We start from the raw sequence: 7,859 nt of genomic DNA, 5'->3' as shown, positions 1-7,859 counted from the left end.
CATCAGCTGATAAACATACACACTATAGTCAATCAAGGTTAACACATAATGAGTTGGAATAAAGAGAAGCACTATTGGTCAGTGTCACCCTGTCTCCCACCTGCAAACAGGAACATTTAAGATATAATTTTATCCTTACGAGTGCTACAGTCCCCAACTACTCACTTTTAGTGGCACTTCTCCCCGACGACAAACATGGATACAACTACAGTCTTGTTCTCTGAGATCATCTTTTATACAAAGTAATGTTCCCTTCTGCACCATGCCCCCCAACTTACTCTGCATGGTTACAAAGTCTGTCATAGCTCAGCACCCATTTTTTTTCTCCTAGACAGATGGCAGACTGAGCTAACAAGCCAAAAAAAGAGAAATGGGTAACAAGCCTGCCTAACTTTTTGTATTTCGTGTGAACAGCCACTCACTGGAGTAAAACACAGAAGTCACCCCTGCACGTGTACCTCTGAGGGGAAATCAATGAAGCAGCACCACTGGGCATTAAAAATATCTGTATTTTGGTATTTCAGTAAACAGTTGTCAAGTCTGAAATGCCCAAATGTTAACAGATCACTAGCCAGAAATCCAAACAACACTTCTCGCTTAAATGAAGCATCTCCCCGAATCTTTTACTCCTTCCTTGTCCTGAAGGGAGAGGGATTTCTGCAGCAAAAGCTCCATTTCAGAAACTACTGGGAATTAAATCTCAAATTCTGGAGCTTCCTTCTAGCTCTCAGGCCTTGTTACAATACAGCTCTTCACTGGAGAAGTTCACACCCATCACTTCTATCTTCATGTACAAAACCACTCTGCTTGGTTCAAGTCTGCTACAGGCACACCAAGTTTAATTTGACAGATCTGGCACAGATTCCTTAATAAAAAGTAAATCACGCCCCCAGCACTATAAAGGCATCACAAGATTTCTTGAAGTCCACAAGACAAATCTGCTGAAGTAATGAGTTACCGACACTCCGTCCACACCAGGCTGGGATGGCGCAACCACACTGCAGCCACTCACTCGCTTTCAGCAATGTCTGACAGGAACATGAAGAGTTCTCTGCAGGGCAATCCACCCTTGCCTCTCCATGGTCCCCATAGCTCTCCCAACGCCTACCACCACCCAAAACCAAGCCCAAGTGGCCACTTGGTAGCTATATTTAAACAGTGACCTATCTAGAGCCAAAAGCTTGTGGCTTGCTGGTAGGAAAAGATATTTACTGCCTCCTGTACTGCTTGCCTCCACACACTCCTATTACAAGTCCATTCTTCTCACAGTGTTAGCAGCAGTTGTCTTTTTGCTCCTACAGCAAAGAAAGATGTTAATTCAGAGAAGCAACTGCTTCCAAAGTATCTATTTTTCAGTTAGTTTCCAAGCTTGTTTCAGGCAGATTGATAGTATTAGAAAACATAATTCTTACAAGGCAGATAAAATTCTTCAAATCAATTTCTCCTTTGCTATATAACAGTATCTTCCCGTAACTTTTTCTTAAGTTGGCACAGGAAGCCTCTCCATCCCAGGGGTTAATTAATTAGTGAGTCATCCTGGCGAAAGTGGAACTTTCCATTATGCTGGAAGTGTTTTCAGCTCTTAACTGGTACCATTGGTGATACGCTATCAGCAAGGAAGATAACAGTTACCCTGTACAATGAGGATCCAAGGGGCAAATAGCAGGCATTGTGGAGATGCGCAGCATTGTGATCAGTGAGAACACAGACAGCTAACAATAGGCAATTCTGAACAGATACTATATGTACAAATGTTTAAGAATTAAACTGGCTTTTGCTGAAAGACAGCGATAAGGCTTAGTAATACAAACAATACAGAGTCCTAAGCAAAAGGTCATCCCTTTCTGCATTTTGTTTTAAATGCAGTGTAATGACTTTATGGTTGCTGTAGTGCAAGGAATTCAATCCTGCTACAGGAAAAAAAAAGGATAGAGAAGTGTCTGGTCCACAAGTTTATTAGATATAAGATACCTGCATTCTATTTTTACCTTTCTATAAAATAACTCCAAAGAAAGGCTATAAAGGCATAATCAAAAACAAAAATAGAATTAAGTTCTGCTATTTGGACCACTTCTCGGGAAAACAATTCTGTTCCAAAGGCAAAAAATCTAAAGTTTACACCGTAGTTATCTAAATACAAATAAACAAAAAGCCTCCATTTGAGGTTATTCTAGACACTAACCTATTAAAATAAGTCTGTCTCTTTCACCTACCGCTATCAATGTTAGCTTTCCTGACTGTAGTGAGAATTAAACCAAGTTCATAACCCTCATCTTGTGAGCTCAGCAAGGGCTAAAAGGGAAAGAAAGGAAACCAAGGAAAATTGGCAGCCTTCCCAAGAACACCCCCACCCAAAACCAAGCCCATTTTTTTTTTCCTTCCCTCCCAAGCAGCCTACCTGGTAGCCCTGCTAGAATAGCTCCCCATTTAACATCAGAATGATTTGTTCACCAGAATCAGCCCTGGTCAATACATTTCTTGGCTCCTATTCCTATGTTCACTATACACCTTTTTCAAAAATCATAAATGATTAAGAATTGGTCTTCTTCCAATCTTGGGGAAATGGAAACCCCAAAGAAGTGTATCTGTTTTAATGTTTCTTCTTGCCTTTTCTCCAGATACGATTAATAACCAAAGCTCCTGGAGAAAGTTGCCTTAAGAGATGAATCATTTTGAGCCAAGGGAAAGGTATTTGGACAGCAGTTTTCTGCTGCTACTCTGCAACTGCTGGCAGACCACTGCAAAGATTCTTTCTCCGGTTAGCTGTGAATCAGAAGCAGAGAACATTTACCCACCAATACAAGCAGCTTAAACATCCTACCAGGCACACACTCTTCTCCAAAGACTGCCACTGCTATATTAGCACTGATGATTTACACAGGAAGCAGCTCCTGAGCTGTTAGATTTACCAACCCACTACATTAAAACAACTTAAAGTCACCATTGGTTTACTTGAATAAATCAGGCTACAAACTGTGGCTGTTAAAGAATTGCTTCATGGATCAGCCATCTCTGCCACAGAGAAAGCAACCAGTGGAAAGAGGAGCAGGGACAACAGCTGGGTTTTGTAACAACTCTGTCATCTGAATTGAAATCATGTGTTTGAGTCAACACCCTACAGGACAAATGAGTGTTATTCAATTCTTCATGACCAGCAGAAGCAATTCCAGCATGATAAAGTTAAAAGCACCATATTTCAAGAAATGTTTTTAATTACCCAAGGCCACATACAACATTCTACATTAAAAACAAACCAACACAATATTGTATTATATAAGTAGATCTTAGTGAGCTGGAAAGTAAAGCCTTTTGTTACAGATAATACGGAGTAAAGATTCTAAAAATGAAACTTACCCTTAGACTTTTTAAAAATATGTAATTAAAAGAAAGTTTTCAACAGCAGTAACAAGACAAAAACCATCACTGAAACTGATACACATCACTGAAAGGCAAAAAAGGCTCCTGAAAAAAAAAAAGTGTATTGATACCAACTTTACAGCTGTTAGAAAACTATCACACAGTAAGACAGGGCCAGTTTGGATCCACTTCCTACCTGGTGATTCTATTAAAAATCAAAGCAGGGTAAGCACTTTCAGTCTTTCCTAATAAACTACCTTCTGCTGCTGCTCATGTGAAGTCCTGCAAGTTTAGATGCTACATGCTGCGACAAATGTCCGTAAGGGCACTATATGTCCTGTAGGTCTTACATACATGGCAAGCACAATTCCAATTTTAAAAAAATGGCTTTAAAACAAAATTAAGAGAGCTAGAACTCCTTCAAACTTCCAGAAGTTTAGCAGTTCCTAAAATGTTACTTGTACAAGTGTTAACACCTGTCTAACCTCCTGAGATAATGCATTTACCAAAAAGAAAGAATTACAGATTTTTTTTCTTAAAGAAAATTTTAAACACCCTATGTCTTCTAATTACATTAGATTATCTTATTACAAAACACTTCCCTGGCAAGTGAAGATGGTGCAAGACAAAAGACCCATCACCACAAACTTTAGCCCATAGGGAGTCTATCAACAACACAGACATAGACAACAAAGGTATTGCCCACAATGCCTGTAATAATCAGGATTTAGCTGGGAGCAAAAAAAGCCTTGTTTTATCAATAAACTGACACCACTACTATGTAACAGTCTCTCAGCAGAGTTAATGTCTCCATGTCATAACCTGTAACGTATTTCCTTCTCTGTTTTTTCCTCTCCACAGCACTGCCTAGAAATCCTTCTGGACAGGCGCATGTGGCTGCAGGAGACCAGACAAACTGGCTCCTCCAACATCAACAGTCTTGGGAGGAAAGGGGACAAAGCCTGCAGTTCTAGATTGCCCTCTTTGGCATTGCAACTTGTTTTATATGCGAGTTAAACCTTGTAACAAGGTTTTGGCACCCAATTTTCCAAAAGCATGATTCTGAAAAACTAACAAGGAAGTGTGCAATAAAATAAACAGTAGAAGTAGCTCCTTCTGATCCTTGTGCCATGCATTAGTCACAAGATATTTTCCTACATATCAAGAAATCAGCAAACCACTCAACAGACCAGTAAACTAGCTCTATATGTTTGTTTGTCATGTACAGCTGTTAGCTTACCATAAATAAGGTAGTAGTAATCGCTACTGATAGTCAGAAAGCTTCACTTGCTATTTGTATTTTAAAGCTGTTGGATAATCACGCTGAAGCACCTTCTTCAATTAATTCTCTAACCTGTCTCAAGTGAGGGCAAGAGGAAGTCTATGAAGATGATTAATTCTCTCTGAAAGCTCTTAATCACCCACAGTGCTGCCAGAATGAGCTGAGCTACTGAAAAACATTCTTTCACTGGGAGAGAAGGTGCTCAGTTATTAGTGTGAAATAAAAACAAACAAAACTAAAAATAAAATCCTTCTTATAAACAATAAGTTTGGTGCTTGGAAAAACAGCAGTATGGAAGCTTTGATAGCAAGAGGATTCCAAACAGGCTCTTGGCAAAGGAAATTTTTTTTTGATAGATACATATAAGTTACTGATCCAACATAAAGGAATATTAACTCGTTCAAGTTAACTAACAGAGCAAAGAGAATAAACCTACTTCACTCCAGCTTAAGGCAACACAGTTAGCTTTCCTACTTTGGTATAGCAGTGTAAAATAGATTTACTGCCACTTCTTGAACAAAGATTTTCAAATTTCAGAAGTTTGGGTAGAAGTGGCAAGCATTGGGTTAATAGCTTTCTGAAGCTATTGAGCCAGTGAACTCCATGACAAGGTTGAGTCAATTTCTAGAGGCAAGTTTTCCTGAGCATTTCCCTCCCTCACCTTTAAATTAGTTTATGCATCTGGTATAAATTAAAACAGCCTCTGGAATAAGATCAGCATTTATATGAACATTCATAGCACAACAGAGCACTCCATTACAACCAGAGACTTAAAAATAATTAACCTACCATTTCGTCTAGGTGCACAGTTGTGACAAAGCTTTCAAAATATTCCCAGCACATACCCAAGCATTAGATTATGACAGACCTGCTTAATGTTATGAAATCAATTTAAGATTTTCTTTGCTATACAAGTGAAACTTTTAATTGTATCAGACCATTGTGATGCTATGCTTGAAACATGGTGTCCAAATAGCACTTGTTGGTATATACAAAAGAATTCAGATTAGAATAATATTGAAGTCCCAGATTCAACTAGGACCATCATATATTTTGTGAGTGTAACTAGAGACTGAGATTACTCATTTGGAGCTCTTTTGGAAGATTGAGACCTAACTGTTGCTTTTCTTTGAAAGATTAATACAGTTAGTTTGACACTCATCTCTTTTTCTAGGCTGGCTACATTTGCTCTTTGATTGGGTTTTTTTTATGCTATTCCACAAAATTGTTTTTCTTCTCCTCCAAATAAAGGCTCATAATGCTCCCTGCCTGAAGAAAAACATTTAGACATTCCAAAAGACAAACCTGTGCAAAATTAAAGGCAGCAGGAAAAAAAAAAGCATTGAGATGTATTACTACAGTATTACAGTATTGTCTCATTTACTGAGGGAAGTTTGAACATGGGATGATAATCCCATGTAAGAACAAAGCTTTGTTATGCTTTTCTAATGCTCTTCACACATGTCCTCTTGGCCAACATCTAGGAAAAGTATCAAAAGGGTGGGGGTTTTGTATCAAAAATGGTACAATCCCCAGCCGGCTATTCTCTGAATTTGTTTTTTAACTGTGCCTCCCTTCTGAGTACTAGAACTTTTATACCTGAAATCTAGTACAGGATTTTAGTCATACGTAGACTGCTCTGACTTACAAAACCAAAAAGTTTTAGAAATGCCAAAGCTGCGTAGATGTTTCTTGATTCCTTAAGACAGGCTGTTCTGCACAGTCTCTTACACAGCATTCTATGAACTTTGAATGATCTGAAGTAGTTTCTTCTCAGCTAAGGAAAGCTGGCTCATCCTTCCTTATCTTCAGCTGCTAAACGCTATTAGGACCTGTTAAAAAAATCCAGAGACACTGTCCTCTATTAACTTCTGGGTTAGCAATTTTTGTAATTCTCTGAGGATGTTCTGAAATAATGAGTATCTTCCAGATGCTCCCTCTGAGGTCTGTCTAAAACTCATCACTGAGAGCCGATATACGACTGATACAGAACAAACCAACACTGTTCAGGAATACCTGTCCTGCAACACAAGTATCTTCTTAATAGCTTTCCTCCCAACGGAGCAAAGAAGCACAGACTTGCTAGTGATGATTTTTGCCCACCTTTAAAAACTTTTTAAGAATCCAATAGGAAGGCACCAAATGGACATAACACTATTAAGATTCTTGAAAGACAATACCTCACTGAGGACTGTGGCTGCAACTTCTTACATCCCCTACATGAATCACTGCCACAGCCAAGATAAAAAAGGCACTACTATTTCCGACTTCTTGGTATATAAAAAAAACAAACAGCCTTTTATAAACAGATTTAAGTGTCTCCTTAATTGCATTTTAATAGATGCCACTCCCTAGCTCATGCTTCTGAAAGTAAGCCACTCCTGCATACTGCATCCAGAACAATATATTACAGCTCAGCCAGAAGCCACAGGAATTATTTTTTTCTATAGGTAATTTTATTTTTTCCTACAGAAAATTCAGTCCACTTAATGTAATGGGCTTTTTTGGCTTAATCCACAAATATTGTGTGGTGTACTATAAAACATAATTTTGTGGATTAGATATTAAAAGCCCCTTCTGTTAAAAAAAAATAAGGATTCCAGGGCACTCAGAAAAAAAAAGTGCATCACATCACAATATTCATAAGCGGGTTCTAGTGCCCAAAGTTTGCATATACTATTGTTGAACACACAATAGCTGCTGTTTGCCTTAACAATTGACACATTATTACAGCTCCACACACTGATGCTGTACCAAGAAGCGATCCTACATAAAACCAAATTTTACTTTACAATACATAGTAAACTATATTTTTGCCTCAACAATGAGTATTACACAATAGGTCATAAAAATCTAGGTAAAAAGAGAAGAACATTACACATACAGAAACTATTTTAAACATGGTTGTAATATAAAAATAACATTTTTCAATGAAAAACTATGCTGTTTTCTCAGTAAAATCAGTTTCTATTTTAAAGTCTAGCTTTGCATTAATGAACAGTTGGTATCTCACATTCTAAATGTTATTTCCCCTTTTTGACATGTCTCAAATACTATCCCACTGCAATGTCTTTCTTAGGGATATTGCTAAAGAATCAGTAGTTTTCAGTGCTATCTTTTTGTCAGATTGTCCTTTTTTTGTATGTGTGTGTGAAATGTTCCCTGCTTTCCAGTATGGTATATTTTTAATAGTTGTAGAAGGCATAATAAACTTCCTGCT

The sequence above is a fragment of the Egretta garzetta genome, unplaced genomic scaffold (genome assembly GCF_000687185.1).
Source record: "Egretta garzetta isolate BGI_Z169 unplaced genomic scaffold, ASM68718v1 scaffold8, whole genome shotgun sequence".
In the NCBI taxonomy this organism is placed as follows: domain Eukaryota; kingdom Metazoa; phylum Chordata; class Aves; order Pelecaniformes; family Ardeidae; genus Egretta; species Egretta garzetta.
Note: the sequence above shows the minus strand (reverse complement) of the source record.